Source organism: Mustela erminea, chromosome 13, assembly GCF_009829155.1.
Source record: "Mustela erminea isolate mMusErm1 chromosome 13, mMusErm1.Pri, whole genome shotgun sequence".
Lineage (NCBI taxonomy): Eukaryota > Metazoa > Chordata > Mammalia > Carnivora > Mustelidae > Mustela > Mustela erminea.
In genome coordinates this window covers 61,185,028-61,201,917 of record NC_045626.1, presented here as the reverse complement: position 1 = coordinate 61,201,917, position 16,890 = coordinate 61,185,028, and the positions used below count along the sequence as shown (strand labels likewise).

Genomic DNA, 16,890 nt, shown 5'->3' with positions numbered 1-16,890 from the left:
GAGCCCCCATCAACTTCTGAGCTGAGACCAGACTCCTGGGGCACTGGGCAGCAGCAGGGGTTGGCCAGCCAGGAGACTCTGGCCTGAGTCGGGAAGGGACACACTGAGCTGCCAGCAGCCATGCCAGTGACAAGTGAGCAGGTTTGGGACCAACTTAGAAGACAGAACAAAGAGGATCTGTTGATGGAATCAGGGAAACGACGAAACACACACACACAAAGAGTCAAGGAGGCCTCCAAGATGGGTGACCTGACTCACTGGGCAGACTGGAATGCTGTTACTGCTACGGTGCAGCGAAGGGCAGGTGGGGGAAACCAGAGGGAAATCAGGTGTAGTGGAAATCAGGACATGGTTTTTAGACACAGGTTTGGAGATGCCCGACAGGCAGTTAGATACGAGTTTGGACTTCAGGGTTCAGGGCTGAGATCCCTATGCACATACACTGCTGACTCCTGAAAAATGCAGACAGTAGGGGTACTAACCCCTGGACAGTCAAAAATCCATCTCTAATTTCTAACTCCCTAAAACTTAACTATTAATAGCCTACTGTTGGCCTTGATTAACACTTATTCTGTATGTTATATATACTATATTCTTATATTCATATATTATTTTCATATTCTTTTTTTTTAAGATCTTATTTATTTATTTGACAGAGAGAGAGAGAGACAGCGAGAGAGGGAACACAAAGCAGGGGGATTGGGAGAGGGAGAAGCAGGCTTCCCTTGAGCAGGGACCCAGATGTGAGGCTCGATCCCAGGAAACTGAGCCACCCGGGCACCCCATGTACTATACATCATATTCTTTTTTTTTTTTTTTTTTTTTAAAGATTTTATTTATTTATTTGTCAGAGAGAGAGCGAGCGGGAGCGAGCACAGGCAGACAGAGTGGAAGGCAGAGTCAGAGGGAGAAGCAGGCTCCCTGTGGAGCAAGGAGCCCGATGTGGGACTCGATCCCAGGACGCTGGGATCATGACCTGAGCCGAAGGCAGCTGCTTAACCAACTGAGCCACCCAGGCGTCCCTATACATCATATTCTTAAAATAAAGTAAGATACAGAAAAAAAAAATGGTATTAACAAAATCACAAAGGGGCCCACCGTCTGGCTCAGCTGGTAGGGCTTGCAACTCTCAATCTTGGGGCCGTGAGTTTGAGCCCCACAGGGGGTGCAGAGAGGAGTTAAATAAATAAATATTAAAAAAAAAAAAAGGAAATCACAAGGAAGATAAAATATATTTAATTTATAGCCCTGTATTTGGTATTTACCAAAAATAAATAAATAAATAACCCCGTGTACATGGCCCCACGCAGTCCAAGCCTGTGTTGTTCAAGGGTCAACGGTACAACCAATTTCAATATGTGCAGAAGAATCCTGCCTCTAAGCTTTCCAGATGTGGGTATAAAGTTCTAAGTGCAAAAACCGTCTCCACTGACAGGTAAAGGAGAGACCCCACTGAACACCAGCTCTGAGCCTGGCCCTCCTTGGCGGCTTTGCCTGGAGGGCCACATCACAGAGGTAGGGAGACCATGGGCTCAGACACATCCAGAGAAGGCTGTCAATGAAACAACCCTGGAGACAGTGGCAAAGAGGTCACAGAAAGGAGTATTTCAAACCAGGGGGCGCTGGCTTCTTCAGCCAGCGTGCAAAAGCACCTAGTTCTGCACTAGGTTCTGCTTGCCATTCCCCTCTAGACTCCAGAAGGGCTCCCTGCCATCTTGCCATCTCCTTGCAATCAACACACAAGCCAATGAAGTGAACAGATCATGTTACCGCTCTATTGTCCCGCAGCAGAGAATATATTCGCATGGTACAGAAGACAAGTTCACTTTCGGAGCGATGGGAAGAACGCCTCTTGTCAGGGCCACCCTTCCAGGCAGACACCTTCCGCGGAGGCAGGGCCCGTTCACTACCAGCTCTCCACCCCAGTCCCCATGCGCAGCTCCCAGCTGAGCCTCAGTCCTTACTGATCCTGACAACGAATTACCTACGGATATCAGAGCACTTCATCTGCCTCCTCCACATTGAACGATAACTAAACCGTCATCAGTGGGAGTCTGAACTGGGAAAAGCCAGCAGATGCTGCAGCCTCCGTCTCTGTTACGGGCCTAGGACAGCAGAAGCAGGCCTCGAGTACTTGGGCGAGTCAGGCTCCACACATGCGTGGTTTCGGGGAGGGAGGGGAGGACACACCCCTTGAGGTCTGGGGAGGAGAGGGAGAGAGAGAGCAGGACACTGCCAAGCAAGCGTGAGCAGCGGCCTGAAGGACTTCCACTTGAAGTACAAGAAGGGGGTCAGTATACTTGGCAACCCCGGAGGCAGCAGCAGAGCCACACATGACAGTAAATGGCTGAGTGGCGAAAAGGGGCCACTACAGGTAAAGGCGTAAACTGGGCGCAGGTGGCCAGGCGCTGGTCGAGGGCTGAGGCCGCAGAGCAGCCTTATGTAACCAGGACAAAGGGACCCAGCTCGGAATGAATAGGATTTCTTTTTTTTTTTTTTTTTTTTTTAATTTCATGTATTTATTTGTTAGAGAGAAAGAGAAAGCATAAGCAGGGGGAGCAGTAGGCAGAAGGAGAAGCAGGGTTCCCGCCAAGCAGAGAGCCGGATGCCGGACTCGATCCCAGGACCCAGGACCATGACCTGAGCCAAAGGCAGATGCTTAACCAACTGAACCACCCAGGCGTGCCAAGGATTTTTATTTTTTTTAAGATTTTATTTATTTATTTGACAGAGAGAGAGAGAGACAGCGAGAGAGGGAACACAAGCAGGCTGGGTGGGAGAGGGAGAAGCAGGCTTCCCGCCAAGCAGGGAGCCTGATGTGGGGCTCGATCCCAGGAGGACAGAGATCCCAAGTGCTCTGTCTGGACTCTCAGCACCCAAGACGGTGTGCGGGGCACACGCTCCACCCTAACCAACAGGTGGACACTTTAGATTTGCTGCTTTTTACGTGCCGCAACGGGCTCACGGGCAAGCCTTCCTTTCTCAAAGGAAAAGAAACAAGAGGAGGCTCCCAACATCCACCCAGGCCACCGGCACACTTCACTTCCATGAGCTCTCGTCTACACAATCCCTCTGAGAAAGGATGCGTGGTTTGGCTGTACTCTTGAATTGGATTTTGAGTGCTCTACCCTAATCTCTCAAAATTATGTCACCTGAGTGCCCAGCCAGCAAGCAAGAGGCAAAGCCTTGGTCCCAGCAACTGCAGAAAATACCTTGCCATGTGGTTTGGACAATGACAGAGCATCTCTTTCCCATTAGGTTTTGCACATTAAAATAAACTCCAGTCTGAATTCTACATTCAGCTAATGGCCACATTAGAGAAGAATAAGGAACAAATCCGTTAATTACACTTCTATGTACATTTCATTAATTATTTGTTCCTTCAAGCCAAGGAACCTGAAATGAGATACTGTCTGTGAAGAGCTTTAAAAAGTTGCAAATGTTTTGCAAATAGAAGGCATTATTGTTACCATGTGGAAGTGATAAACCTGGCTTCCTGGTATGAACGGCACTGAGGAGGAAATATAAGCATTTTGTAAAATGTGAACAAATACTGAGTATTAAAAAACCACAGTCAAGACAGAGTACCCAGGGCAAACAAATAGAGAAGGAAATTAAGCCCAGCAGGCTTGTTTTTCTTCACCATTCCTGGCTGTGCATTCGGTCCTCAGCAAAGATGGGAGGAAGGACTCCCCAGAAGAGTCTTGCCTACCTTAATCCAGTGCCATGACACAAGATCGAAAATGATAATGACAACACCTAATGTTTACCAGCTCCGATGGTGACAATGGACTGGTGTTCAAATGCCCCTCCAGGTTCCCCTGCCTTTATCCACACCTTTCTCTTCCGGTCCTTGCCCATCAACAGAGGTACAGGTCACACGTGTCAACTGCCTTTTTTTCCCCCTACAAAATCTGTCCTGAGCCCCCTCGCCCTGGCACCACTCCCCCATGAGAGCCCCCTCACTAACCATCGGCACGGATCTCCGTTCTCTTGGCGTGCTGCCTCACTGACTAACCCTGCCAGGCGTCTGACACTCAGAACTCTGGCCATAATGTACAGTCTCCGAAGGCAGGAAAAGAACCACATGTTTACTTATCCCTGCAGCCCCCACGGCCCCCACTCCCCCCTCAGCAAATTAACTGAACTTCACCATCCTCAGGGCACCTGGGTGGCTCAGTCGGTTAAGTGTCTGCCTTCAGCTCAGGTCATGATCCCAGGGTCCTGGGATCCAACCCCCAGCTCAGAAGGAAGTCTGCTTCTCATCCAGCCCCCAGCTCAGAAGGAAGTCTGCTTCTCTCTCTCCCTCCGCCTCTTCTACTGCTTGTGCTCTATCTGTCTCTGTCTCTCTCTCAAATGAATAAATAAAATCTTAAAAAAAAAAAAAAAAGATTGTTTACTTTTAAGTAATCTCTACACCCAACATGGAGCTCGAACTTAAAACCCCGAGATCAAAGAGTCACACGCTCCACTGTCTGAGCCAGCCAGGTGCCCAGGAACCCCAATATTTTTAAGCACAAACTCCTATGAGCAAAAAAGTGTGAGCACACACAGAGGTCACATGTATTTATTTGTAAATTAACACACATGTACTGCAGTAAAAATGTAGCATACACTTACACACAGAAGTTTGAAACCCTGATATTTGCCTTCTAGAGCCCAGTGCATCTAGCCTTCCGGAAGCCAGTGACTGTGAACACCCCGTCCCTGCTTGTCCACCTGGCAAAAATGTGTTTCTTCACCAAGTCTCAGCCCCGAGTCACCCTCTCCCAAAGTCTTCCTTGACAGACCAGAGTAGACCCAGAGGTCCTCATCACTCTTCCGAGCCCTTCATACCTCCCAGTGCCACCAACGCACTGGCCAGGCCAGTCGCCCAGTGCAACAACCACGTGGGCGCCTGCCTTCCAGCAGTGTGGGGGCAGAGCCAATGCCTGGGCATCACAAGGCTCCACAAGAATACGGAGCAGGGAAGAGAGGCAACACACGAGGCCCATCAGACCCTGCCATCTCACTCTCTCACATACAAAGCCCTTCCTGACTCATGGCTTAAATAGGGTTTCCCACTCTTTTTTTTTTCTTTTTTATTTTTTTTAAGATTTTGTTTATTTATTTGACAGAGAGACAGCAAGAGAGGGAACACAAGCAGGGGGAGTAGGAGAGGGAGAAGCAGGCTTCCCGCCGAGCAGGGAGCCCAATGCGGGCTGGATCCCAGGATCCTGAGATCATGACCTGAGCTGAACGCAGACACTTAAGGACTGAGCCACCCAGGCGCCCTGGGTTTCCCACTCCTAACTAGAGACCTGATTATAAACCTCTGGCTATTAGCTGCTGGGTGCTTCCTGGACACGTAGTCTACCTTGTCTTTGAGTCTCCAAGTCCCCCAGAGGGCAGGAGCTGGGTCAGCGCCACACCAGCTGGACAGGTGCCTCACAAATACTTACCTGACTTCATAACAGCGGCCATTTCCTGAGCACTCACTAGTTCACTTAGCCTCTCCCCACTGGCTTGCATATGCATTATTTTACCTAATCCCCTTCAAAGCCTAACAGGTGGGCAGATAGTTGTTTTAGAGAAGGGCCAACAGATCTTTCTAAAGTCATGCAGCCTCCCAAGGGCTGGATCAGACAAGAGCCCAGAAGATACATCCAGGAGAGGCAGAGGAAAGCAACCCTTTATAAGCAACCCCATGATAAAACGTCTACTGAGACTCTTCTACACGCACTGCGGACAGTGGTCAGCCCCGCGTTTTTGCCCTGCCATTGCTTCCTCAGGTGGGTCAAGTGAGAACAGCCTGCCTGCCTCGTGGCGGATGTCAGAATGGAAGCCATCCCCTGAAGCACACAGATGTGCCCCAATTTTTATAAAATCCAATATATAAACCATGTTATATCAGTAAAAGGATGCATTCACATTGCAAAGTAATGCACAAGGAGTTCCATTAAATAACTCCAATTCCATTTAATGTCTAACTGTATTTATCAGAAAACAATTATGATTTCTCTGGATTAAATTTTCTACATAATTATGAAGTTATAACTGTATATGTACAATATTTAATATTTTTACATTATTCTCCGGATGAAAAGAAAAAATTATTTTAAATCCCAAGACCTAGCTTGAGTAAACTAAGGAAGTGAAGATTTTGTAAAAGAAGTAAAGATTTTGAATCTCGCCTTTAAACACCAATAGGATGAAAGCTAAATTCTGTAAGGGGATGGTATTTATCTTAATAGCTGACGGAGCAAGAGAACAAACATTCATCCAAGCCATCCAACTGTAAACATCTCCTCCACCTCTAAAATTATGCATTCATTATGTCCAAAAAGGCCCTCTGTCCCTCCTAGAAAAACATCCTGGCATTTTATCATTCTGTTGAAGGAGCAAGCCAAATGCATGGAGGTCAAATTAAACAAAAGTCTGTCAGCCCCCGTACACATCAGCCAACAAGCAAACAGAAGGAAGGTACACAAGGTGTATTTTTCAATCACCCAAAGTGCCCTGAGTAAATGTTCCAGCCAACTATTCAATAACATCACTAGCACGCAACTCCCTGGGATACTCCTAGCCAGTTTCCTCAAGGGACCCAGCACAAGCTGCCCCCCCCAAAGGTGCTGCCTGACCCCTCATGGTTGGACCACCTGGGTGGCCACCAACCAGCCCTCCCACCCAATGGCGGTCTTCTGCACACTCCATCTCCAAGGCCTTGGCACTGTCCACACTACCTGCCAAGGCAAGAGCAGATTTGCACCAGGAATGCAGCAGGGAGTTGACTGTGTGGCCAGTGGGGGAGAGATGCAGGCCACTGCCCACACGGGGCTGGGTGCCATATGGGTGCCACCTGGCCTGAGGTGTCCGGGCTCACTCACCTGAGCAAAGAGGCGAGGACCCTGCCCACTGCTCACCCAGCATGCCCCAGATGGGGTGTACTTCCACCATGCACCCCAGAGCATGGTCAACACCACTGAACAAACAGACACACAAAGGTGAGTGTGAATGCAACAAGCTATGTGGGACTGGCCCCAAAGATACAGGGCTTCTGTTTTGCTCCCTCCCCCCGAGCCAGGACTGTGAAATGGGTTTCCCTCTGGCCAGCCGCTCCCAACCTTCCAGCTGAAAAGCCTGCCTTTCAGAGAAAGCAAAACTGCTTTGCTTTACTTAATTGAAATCTACTAAGATGATTTTCCTCTTCCCTCCAGCTTTGGGAGCAATCAGCTTAGCAAGCCAGACACTGTCGATGGTTGCGTGAGCCTCTAAAAGGGCAAAGGCCTCAGCCAGAAGCAAACAGCCAAGCCTGTGGAAGCAGGAAGGGAGTGCCCTCCGCAGAGGTAGCAAGGTCAAGTGTTGTGTAGCAATCCTCAGGTCAAACATAAGAGGATGAGCTCTACGTTGGCATCCTTGGGGACAAGGCTAGGGAAGAGCATGATCTCAGAAAGTAGTCTTCGAAAGGAAAGGAGTGACTGAAGGATATGTCACACCGTGTTCGAGCAGCTGGCCACTGAATCCATCTCTCTCCTGGCCCTCACTCTTCCACTGTGAGCCCAAATTCCCCCACAGGGTAGGGTGAGGATTGAGGGAGGCAGAAGAGAGCAGGTGCAGTCCTTGGCCGTAAAATCCTCTAATTTTATTTGAAAAATGTATTAGATTATTTAGTGTCTTTAACCTACCTAAGTAGAATTTATCTCAAATTTAAAATAGCACAAAGATCAGGGCTCCTAGGTGGCTCAGTGGGTCAAGCCTCTGCCTTCAGCTCAGATCAGGATCTCAGGGTCCTGGGATCGAGCCCTACATCGGGCTCTCTGCTCAGCAACGGACCTGCTTACCCCCTCTCTCTGCCTGCCCCTCTGCCTACTTGTGATCTCTCTCTCTCTGTGTCAAAGAAATAAATAAAAATCCTAAAAATAAAATAGCACGAAGATCTTATACCTCCCTGAGGAGATCACCCACTAAATCACTGTGTTTGCCCACAACAAAACTCTAGCAAACAGCAAAACTCTTTTCACCTATGATCCAGATGATATAGACTTAGATTCTTCTTTTATTTTTAAGATTTTATTACTTATTTATTTGACAGAGAGAGAGACAGCAAGAGAGGGAACATAAACAGGGGGAGTGGGAGAGGGAGAAGCAGGCTTCCCACCGAGCAGGGAGCCCGATGAGGGGCTCAATCCCAGGACCCTAGGATCATAACCTGTGCTGAAGGCAGACGCTCAACCAACTGAGCCACCCAGGCTCCCCTAAAACTAGATTCTTATAACAAAAAGATGGAAAGGAAAATGTAATCATAACATTTACTGCCCAATTTGCAAAGGTTTTTTTTTTAATAATACCTAGCATTGACAAGGGTGTAGTCACCCTTTTGTCTGTGGGAGTGAAAATGCCCCATCCTTTCTGAAAAGCAAGCTGGTGATACTTTTGGAAGACCCTCTAAAAGTTTTTATACCCATGATCCTCCCTTTTAGGAATCTATCAAAGGATGTAATCAAAATGTTCAACTCAGTATCATTTAGAATACAGAGAACTGGTAACATCCTCAATGTCCCAAACAGATTAAAAAATAAATAAATAAATAACCATAGAGTAGAATGTTATAGTTGTCAGCAGTGGTATCTTTGGAGAATATTTAAATTACATGAAAAAATGTTCACAATAAAATACAAAGTCTGAAAATGTACATACGTTCTACATATAATTTTATAAGCTGGAAAGAATCTACTAACCTACTAACAGAGGTCTTCTAAAAGTAGTAGGATCAAAGACAATTTTAGTTATTTTCATTTTTTTCTTTTTTCTTCTTGATTTCCTTGTTTCTAATTATGCTCAATAAGAATATAATCAGGGGGGAAAAAAAATTTCAGGGGCGCCTGGGTGGCTCAATCTGTTAGGCGTCTGCCTTAAGCTCAGGTCATGATCCCAGAGTACTGGGATCGAGCCCCGCATCGGGCTGCCTGCTCAGCAAGAGGCCTGCTTCTCCCTCTCCCATTCCTCCTGCTTGTGTTCCCTCTCTTGCTGTGTCTCTGTCAAATAATAAATAAAACCTTAAAAAAAAGAAAAAGAATTTCAGAGACTAGATCTATGAGAATAGTTTTAGACAGGCCTAAAAGAGTCTGTGGAATGAAAAGTCAGTTTCAACTAGAGTGGACAGAGCTGGACTGGCAGCTGGCGCACCCAGGCCTCCGTGTCTGTCCTGACAGGCAATGCTAAAGCCTGCCTCACAGGCTGTGATGAGCATGTCCCAGGGAACTGACGACTGAAGCACTCTGGGACAAGCCCTGTGAAAACACTGTTGCTCGGGGCTGTGGAGATGGGGAGGACGGAGCACAGACCAGAACAGGAACTTCCAGTACCCCACAACGTGTGGACACCATAATACATTCTACAGGGACCCCAATCACCTGGCTGGGCTCAGGGGCTACCATGGATTCCCATGGATTCCCGTTCTTGCCCCACTGCCGTGGGCTTGCAAAGAGCTGAGGGGCTGTCCTGCCAGGCCCAAGGGACTCTGCATCACCTAAGAACTTGCTGTAATCCCAAACATTTGGGTTTGTCCAAAACAGACATTCTTTCTTAAGAAGGACACGTCAATATGTGTGGTTGATTAATCTATGCCCTCATGAATCAAAATAGAGACTCTTAAAGATATGACGATTTTGTTTTGTTTTGTTTTGTTTTGTTTTTTTCCCAAATGTGGGAAGTAAAGGGAAATGAAATCAGTAGTATTCCATGTACTAGATGATCTGGATCCTTCTGAGTGAACAAACACCCAGGAGGGCCTCATTCAGCCTGCCCCAAGCCCCACAAGACCCACAGCAGACAGAAGGCTTCTCCTCCACCGGCCTCAGTTCACCCCTCAGAAAACAGGTCCTAACACTCTAACCATCGACACCCAGATAAGACTAACAGAAGAGGTTTTTAAGGAATGGTGCAGAGTACCTCAGCCAACAATCCTGCTACTGATTTTCACTTCATCTGCCTTGAGGGACTCAAGGTTCGAGATGGACAAAACAAAGCTACCAACAGCCTTGTCACCAGTGTGACACGAACAGGAAGCAGAGGCTAGAAAGAAGAATGGGGAATGGCAGTGAGGGGGCCGTAATCAGAGCCACAGATAAAAGCAGGAAGGAAGAAGAAAGGGCCTTGCTGGCTGAGCAGTCACTGGGACCTGTTCTGGGACCGGGACCAGAGAGAAAGGGCACGGTCCTCCTCCGCCCAACTTGTCCTCCTCCACCCAGCTCCACCAACAGGTCCCTGAGGAAGAACTTCTGGCTTGGGGGTTGACCTCGGGCGGCCTGGAGTCCCAGCCCAGACCCGAAGTGAGAGAAGGCCTGGGCTGTGTCCGACCCCACCCTTTGTTTACAAGAGGTGCGACTGGGTAATTCCCAGGCTTCTCGCTGCCTTCCGGCAAGCTGGGGACGGAGCAGTCCAGATGTCACAGGGCTGCACCGAGGACAAAATTAGTTCATATATGTGCAACACTAAGAAGAGCCTGGCATACAGTCAGCACTCTGCAAGTGTCTGGAACCGCTGCTACTATTCTCTGACCAAGTGCCCTAGTGGAGGCGGGCCCGCCAGAGGTCCAGGAGCCCTTCCAAAAGCAGCCTGGCCTCCTGCCGTGGACTCTCCACTCTTGCCTTCTGGAAGCTATGAGATTTTACTATGGAAATCCCCTCCCCAGCTCTGGGGAGGGTGCAGGCCCTTGGGGCCCCAGACAATGAAAACAATGCCCGGTGGAGCCTCCACCAGCCACAGGCCCGGCCCATCTCTGGAGATCAGTGGCCGGTGGCCGGCTGAGAACTGACAAGGCCCAGCAGGAAGCCTGCCATTCTGCAAACCCCAGGGATAAAGAGTCCACACACCTACACAGAGGGTCCCTTGCCACACCTCTCATGGAGGACTGACCAGCCGAGGTGGATGGGATGCATGCGAGATGAATCAACGCTTTTACTTTGAAGAGAAATTCGAGGTCCATTTAGGCACCATGTGGCTGAGGACACACAGATGTTTGCTCACACCCACTAATTCCTGACCTTCACGTCACTGGAGTAGTGCAGGCCCTGAATCTCGTCTGCAAGGAGAAGAGCCAGTCATTTGGCAGGGGCCCAACTTAGGAGGTGGCTTTGTAATATGAGCGGTGTGTCCGCTAACAACTAGAGCAAGACCATTAAGTTCATTACACCTGTCACTCTGCCAGCTGACTATCCAAATTGCCAGAGATGAAAGTACATTATGCCCAAGGAGTGCCACCCTGCCCCCTCCCAGGGCAGCACACACACACACACACACACACACACACACACACACACACACACTTATCTCAGACAATTTGTTCTCAATGTCTGCACCTGCAGAAAGAACGCAACTGTAAACAGCTTGAAACTTGGCTTCGGGAACACTAAAGGTCTGAGCCGCTGAGAACAACGTTTAGTTTTGTCCGCAGCAGGTCTCTGGGAGGAAGGCTAGGTGCCATGCCCCCTGGTGCAAAGGGAAGAATGTGGTGGGGCCAGAGGGGGAGGGGAAGGGCAGGGCAAGGGGGCAGAGCTGCCCAGTGACGCGAAGGACACACAGCTGTTCCGTCCATTCTGCTACCCTGCAGCCCTGCCAAAAATAAAAGCGAGAGACACACCCTTTTCATTTCCGAACCAAGTCACAGAATTCTAGGCAAGAGGCAGAGAGGCCTTCCTCCCAGCTGCACAGCCAGCAGGCTTCCTGGGTGCGCAGCGCCCGGACGCCGGCTCCAGAGCGCGTTTGCAGTGCAAGCGTGTTGCAGACAGCGGTAATTCATTTATCCCTGTCATGTAACATTAGCAATCTGTCTGGAGCTTGGCAAGCACCAACTTGCACTGTCATATAAACTGTCTGACAAACTTAAAGTTTCGTAAATGGTTCTCTTCCAGCAGACAATAAAGCATCATAAAAAAAAAAAATAGAAAAAAAGTTGTCATCTCTTTTTCTGTTCCTCCTCTCTCTTCCTTGTCTGAAAAAGGGTTGGGAGGAGAGAAAAAGAAAGAAAAGCAACGACAAAAGCACCGACACAAACAGAAGTGATCCCTCAGCAGGATTCTTAACCTTGGAAAGTCTCAACGTTTTTCTGATGCCAAGTAAATGAGTAAATAAACGGATGGGGGGAGGGGCGATGTGGTGGGGGTCAGTCGTGAGGGGGGTACAGAGCAAAATCTGCCAAACAAAAGTACAGTCATTAAAAATTAATAAAGGGTGTGGACATCAGCTCCCCACCCCCTTCTGCTCGTGGGGATTTGAGCCAGACATTCTGCGTCCTCATTAAGTGGTGTCTGGCAGGCAGCCGGAGTTTTAGTGGGTTCTGGGAATGCCAATATATTAACCAGAGGACTTTCTGCATACCCTTTAGAGTTTTTATTCTAGAAAAGTCAACCATTTGGCACAGTGTAGCCTTATTTTTGTTCAGGAAAGCTCTCAGCTGCCAATCAAGAGAGAAATTATAGCTATGTTCTTCGTAATTTCCAAGACCTATCTGGAAAACAAGCCTAGTGGAAAGAAAAGTCCTCACAAAAACAGCTTAAAAGGCCAAAGTGCCATTTTTAGTGGAAATTCAAAGAAAAACAATCCATCTCACATGGATATGAGACAACACAAACACTATTTTCAATTCCTCCTATGACAGAGGAAAAAACAATAGTCACTGGGAATAGGAATCCAATATTTCTGTAGCAATTAATAGTACAGGTCCTGGGGGCCTGTTCACTCCAGCTGCCTAACAGTGAAACGAATAACGCCACACACACACACACACACACCAGTTTTCCTAAAAAAGTGGTAGGTCTTGGGGCCTAAATTTGCAAATAGTAGAGAGAAACTTTATGTTCCTATTTTAAAACTTAAGACTCACGTTCCATGCATACCCATAATATAGGTCAAGGTGTAATTCTAGACTAAAGAATCCCATGTAGGCAGAAAGTCACTCTGACACCAGAAAATAATGGCTTCCAGAAGACTTTTCTGAGATAAGAAGAAAAGGAGGGAGGGAGGAGGAAGGAAGGAAGGAAGGACGGATGGACGGATGGATGGATGGAGGACTAGAAGGAGGAAGGGAGAAAGAGGAAGAAGCGGCAAAAGGGCAAGACGGGACTACAGGGCGTTTTTGCTACTGTTTGTATTTAGTAGTTCTGTGTCTAAATCAAGTGTGCTTAACATTTCTAAAAACTTTCCAGGTTAATATGGAATAATCTTTTTATAGCTATTGCTCCTCTACTAACTCTCACCCAAAAGGACAGGCACGTCATAGGAACTCCTTAAGTCTAGATGATTAAACATGAAAAGAAATAGGGCAAGAACTACCAAAGAGATTGGACAAGCAAGTGTCACAACCAAGTGTCCCTGCCCCAGCCCTGAGAGTTTGGGTTTACACAGAACAGTCCTCTCCAGCCTAGACCATGGGTGACTGACAGCCAGGTGACAGCAAAGGGATCCAGACAGAGCCCAAGGGTCTCTGCTTGACATCAGGACAGAAACTACCCTCATAGAGCAAAAGTCATTCTCCGCTCTCTCTGATGCCCTGTCCAGCTGGGAACTGCCCCTCCAGCAGCCCAGATGAAAAACAGACGGCGTCCCATGAGCTACAAGGCTACTCTGGCAGGCTGCTAAGTCAACCAAGACTACAGCACAGTCCCAAACTGTAAACACCTCTGCAGATGGGTCCTTGCTCTCAGCACGCCAGGCAAGAAAACTATTCTTAGAACACTGTCAGCAGTTGGGGGGAAATATTTGTCTATGTATGTATATACTATGGCAGGGGGCGAGGAGAGGTGGGGGGGTGCAGGGCTTTGATTCTCAAATCATGTGCCAACAAATTGGTACAAAATCCCTTAATAAGCAGGTGGCCCTGGCTGGATTCCTCTGCAGGACTGTGGTCATGCAAACCAAGCCCCCAAGAGGATTCAAGAGACCGTCCTAAAACCCTGTGGGAAAAGTCTTCTCCATAGTAAACAGAAACCTACATGAACTAGAACCATGGCCAGTGACGGCAAACTCTTCCAAGGGCAACAGAAGAATGTTAAGAAATTAAAAGAGTCTTTTTAAAACAAGGAAGGAAGGAGCTACAACTCCATTACAGCACATCCTAACCGGCATTTACAGTCTTGGCCCTAATTCCTAACAGTGTGTTCAATGTCAATTGCAAAGTGAAGCTCTTAAAAGAATGAAGCTTTCAAAGATCATGAGGCATTTATCCATGCTGTAAAAAGCACTGCTTTGCAAGGGCCATCAAATAGCATTCAAGAGTTGATAGGAAACCAAATATTATAATTCAATAAATGTGCATGGGATGGGCAATATTCAGATCTATTCGTTTGTCTATGTAATGACTCAAATTTGACATTATGATCCTTTACCAAACATAAAGAATATGTTGCAAGAGAACTGTGCAGAGCACAAAGACAGATATACAGATGACAGGAAATTCAATATAAATACTGGAAAGAACTAAATAGTCACATACAAAATACAGAACATGGCTTGATGCAATGGCAGTTTCTACAGAACACTCCTTGTCAATGCAAAGCTCAGTCCAGAAGCTCCAGGCAAAATTCAAGTGGAAGAATATCTTTCTTAGCTAGCCAAACAAGTGGAAAGGGCCATCTTAAAGGGAGGTTTCCTAGTACTAGCAGTAAAGGAAGGCACCAACCTCCATGCCAGCCATGGGACCTATGTATTTTTAAGAACCAAGGCTGCTGACCATCTCTACCCACCTCCACTGCAAGAAACTTACTTACAGTAACTCTCAGACTCAATATCCTCTAATAGCTTATCTCACCTCGAAGCCTACAATGCCTAGCACACAGTAGGTCATCAATGAATATTTATCACAGTAATTAATTGACATTGTGGAAAGCAGCCCTGAACTGTAAGTAGGGCCTGGGGATATCGAAGCCAAAGTAATTGCAAAAGAAGAGAAGGTAATAGATGGGACACAGAGAAAGAGAAAAGAAGCAAATGAAAATTACACAATCCTAGCTAATTAAAAGACTCTTTGGGGAAAACAAAAATTAAGCTAGCTTATGTGGCCAATGCCACTCAGTAATCATTCCCGTGCCGGGCTAGGAGCAAGGAAGCCGTTCTTGCTTTAAAGAGTTTCTCGCTGTTCTGACAGACAGGCTGCACGGTGCCCCGCCAGCTAAACCGGGAACGAGGGCACTGACTGACGCATCTTCTCCAGGTGCCACCCACCCACCACGCTCCGTGTCGTCCTCCTGAAAATCTCTGCCTCAACGGGAAGCCAAGACTTCCTTTTCCAATGGAAAAAAAAAAAAAAGTTTTGAAACAAGCAAATGCCCTCTCCACCACCCCAGCAAATTAACCTGAATCGAGCCCACTGTCTTCCAGCCGCGTACTTACACGGCTCGCCCCCAACGCCACTCCGGGCGGCGCACCCGGCAGGGGTCCCAGGGACGCCTCCTCGTCACTGTGCAAAGAGGACCCCACAACAAAGGCAAGTGCTGAGCCCGGGCTGGGTGCTCGTCGTTTCCTGTTTATTCCACCGTTAAGGGTCAAAGAGAAATTCAACACACGCCTGCTTCCTCCGGGGCTCAGAGACCCAGCCTGAGTGTAACAGCAACCGCCGGGAGACAATCGACTTCCAGCCAATGCCGGGAGCTGCGGGCGGCCCCGCGACCGACGTCAACGCGCGCTGGGGGACCCGGGCAGACGCCGGGTGAGGCGGGCCCCAGGGGTGCGGGGCGCGACCTGCGGGGTCCCGGGGTGCGGAGCCGCGGGCTGCGGGCTGCGGGCTGTCCAGCAGCCGGATGCAGGGTTCAGAGTACGGCCCGCTCCCGCCCCTTTTCCTTCCCGCAAACTCCCCAGCAAGGTCCTGCACGATCTTCCCGCTTCCCGCTGACCTCCAGTACCCCCACCCCCCACCCCACCCCCTGCAGTGGCTCGCTGACAGGCCCCTGGGAACTGAGACCTCAGTTTGGGCAGTTACCGCGGCGCTTACCCCGGCCTCCCCACGGTGCAGAATTAGGTCCTGCAACCGCAGGACACCCCGCGCCGGGCACCGAGAAATAGGTCGGCAGCGTTCCTCCAACAGAGCACACAAGCAGAGGCGGCGGCGGCTCGGTTCGGAGTGCCGGGTCGCCCTCCCGACACGCGCCCCGGGCGAGCGCCCCAGGACGCCGCCGTGCCCACGGGCTACACAGCCTCAGACCTGAAGAACTCGTCTCCGGGGGACTCGCCGGTCTGGGGAGGACTCACGGGGCTGCGCAGCTCCCTCCCGCCCCCGCCGACGGCGCAGGCTCGCGGACGTCCCGTTCCCGGAGCGTCCTGTCCCCTCGTCCTCCGCCCCCTGCCCTCCCCAGCCTCCCCCCTTCCCGCCCCAGCGCCGCGCTGAACTTGGGCCAGACGCCGAGACCACAACAGCCACCTCGGATCTGCACTCACCTGCGGCCGTCCCTCTGGAGCAGAGGCGGGGGACCGCCCGCACTGCGGCCCGCCGGGCCACCGGCCCTGCTGGCCGCGGGGGAGGGGCGCAGGATGCGGGGCCGCCGCGGCGGGGGGGCGCGCAGCGGGTCGGCGGGGAGCGCGGCGCGGTGCGCCGGGTCTCTTTAAGAGCCGGGGACCTTACCCCCGGGCCTCCCCCGCGCTCCCCGCCCCCCTTTCACTTTCCCAGAGACTCGCAGCCTGTCTGGCGGCGGCGGCTCCTCCCCGGCTCGCAGGGGATCCCCGGCCGGCCGCGGCGGCGCGCGGGGCGGGCAGGGCCAGCCGCAATCGCCTGCCTGTCCCGCCGGGCCCGGCCCGCAGCCTCCGGGAGGAGGGGGGAGGAGGGAGACGGTGCTGCAGCCGCCGAGGGAGGTGTCCCGCCTCCCGTCGCCGGAGGGGGGGAGTGTTCCGCCTCCCGCCGCCGTCTGTCTCCAGCCGTAACTG

The 16,890-nt window shown here is 49.9% G+C and overlaps 1 protein-coding gene across 3 annotated transcripts in view; it reads right to left on the bottom strand.

Moving 5' to 3' along the window:
• Positions 1-16,503, bottom strand: part of LDLRAD4 (low density lipoprotein receptor class A domain containing 4) — a 414,853-nt gene extending 398,350 nt beyond the window's left edge. The window contains exon 1 of one of the 3 annotated variants that reach the window (XM_032309444.1): positions 16,408-16,503. The gene's annotated coding sequence lies outside the window, so the exon portion shown is untranslated. Of the gene's footprint in view, positions 1-15,366; positions 15,614-15,964; positions 16,167-16,407 lie in introns of those variants that run through there. The other 2 variants (XM_032309443.1, XM_032309442.1) reach the window with 2 other exon arrangements.
• Positions 16,504-16,890: the final 387 nt, after the last annotated feature.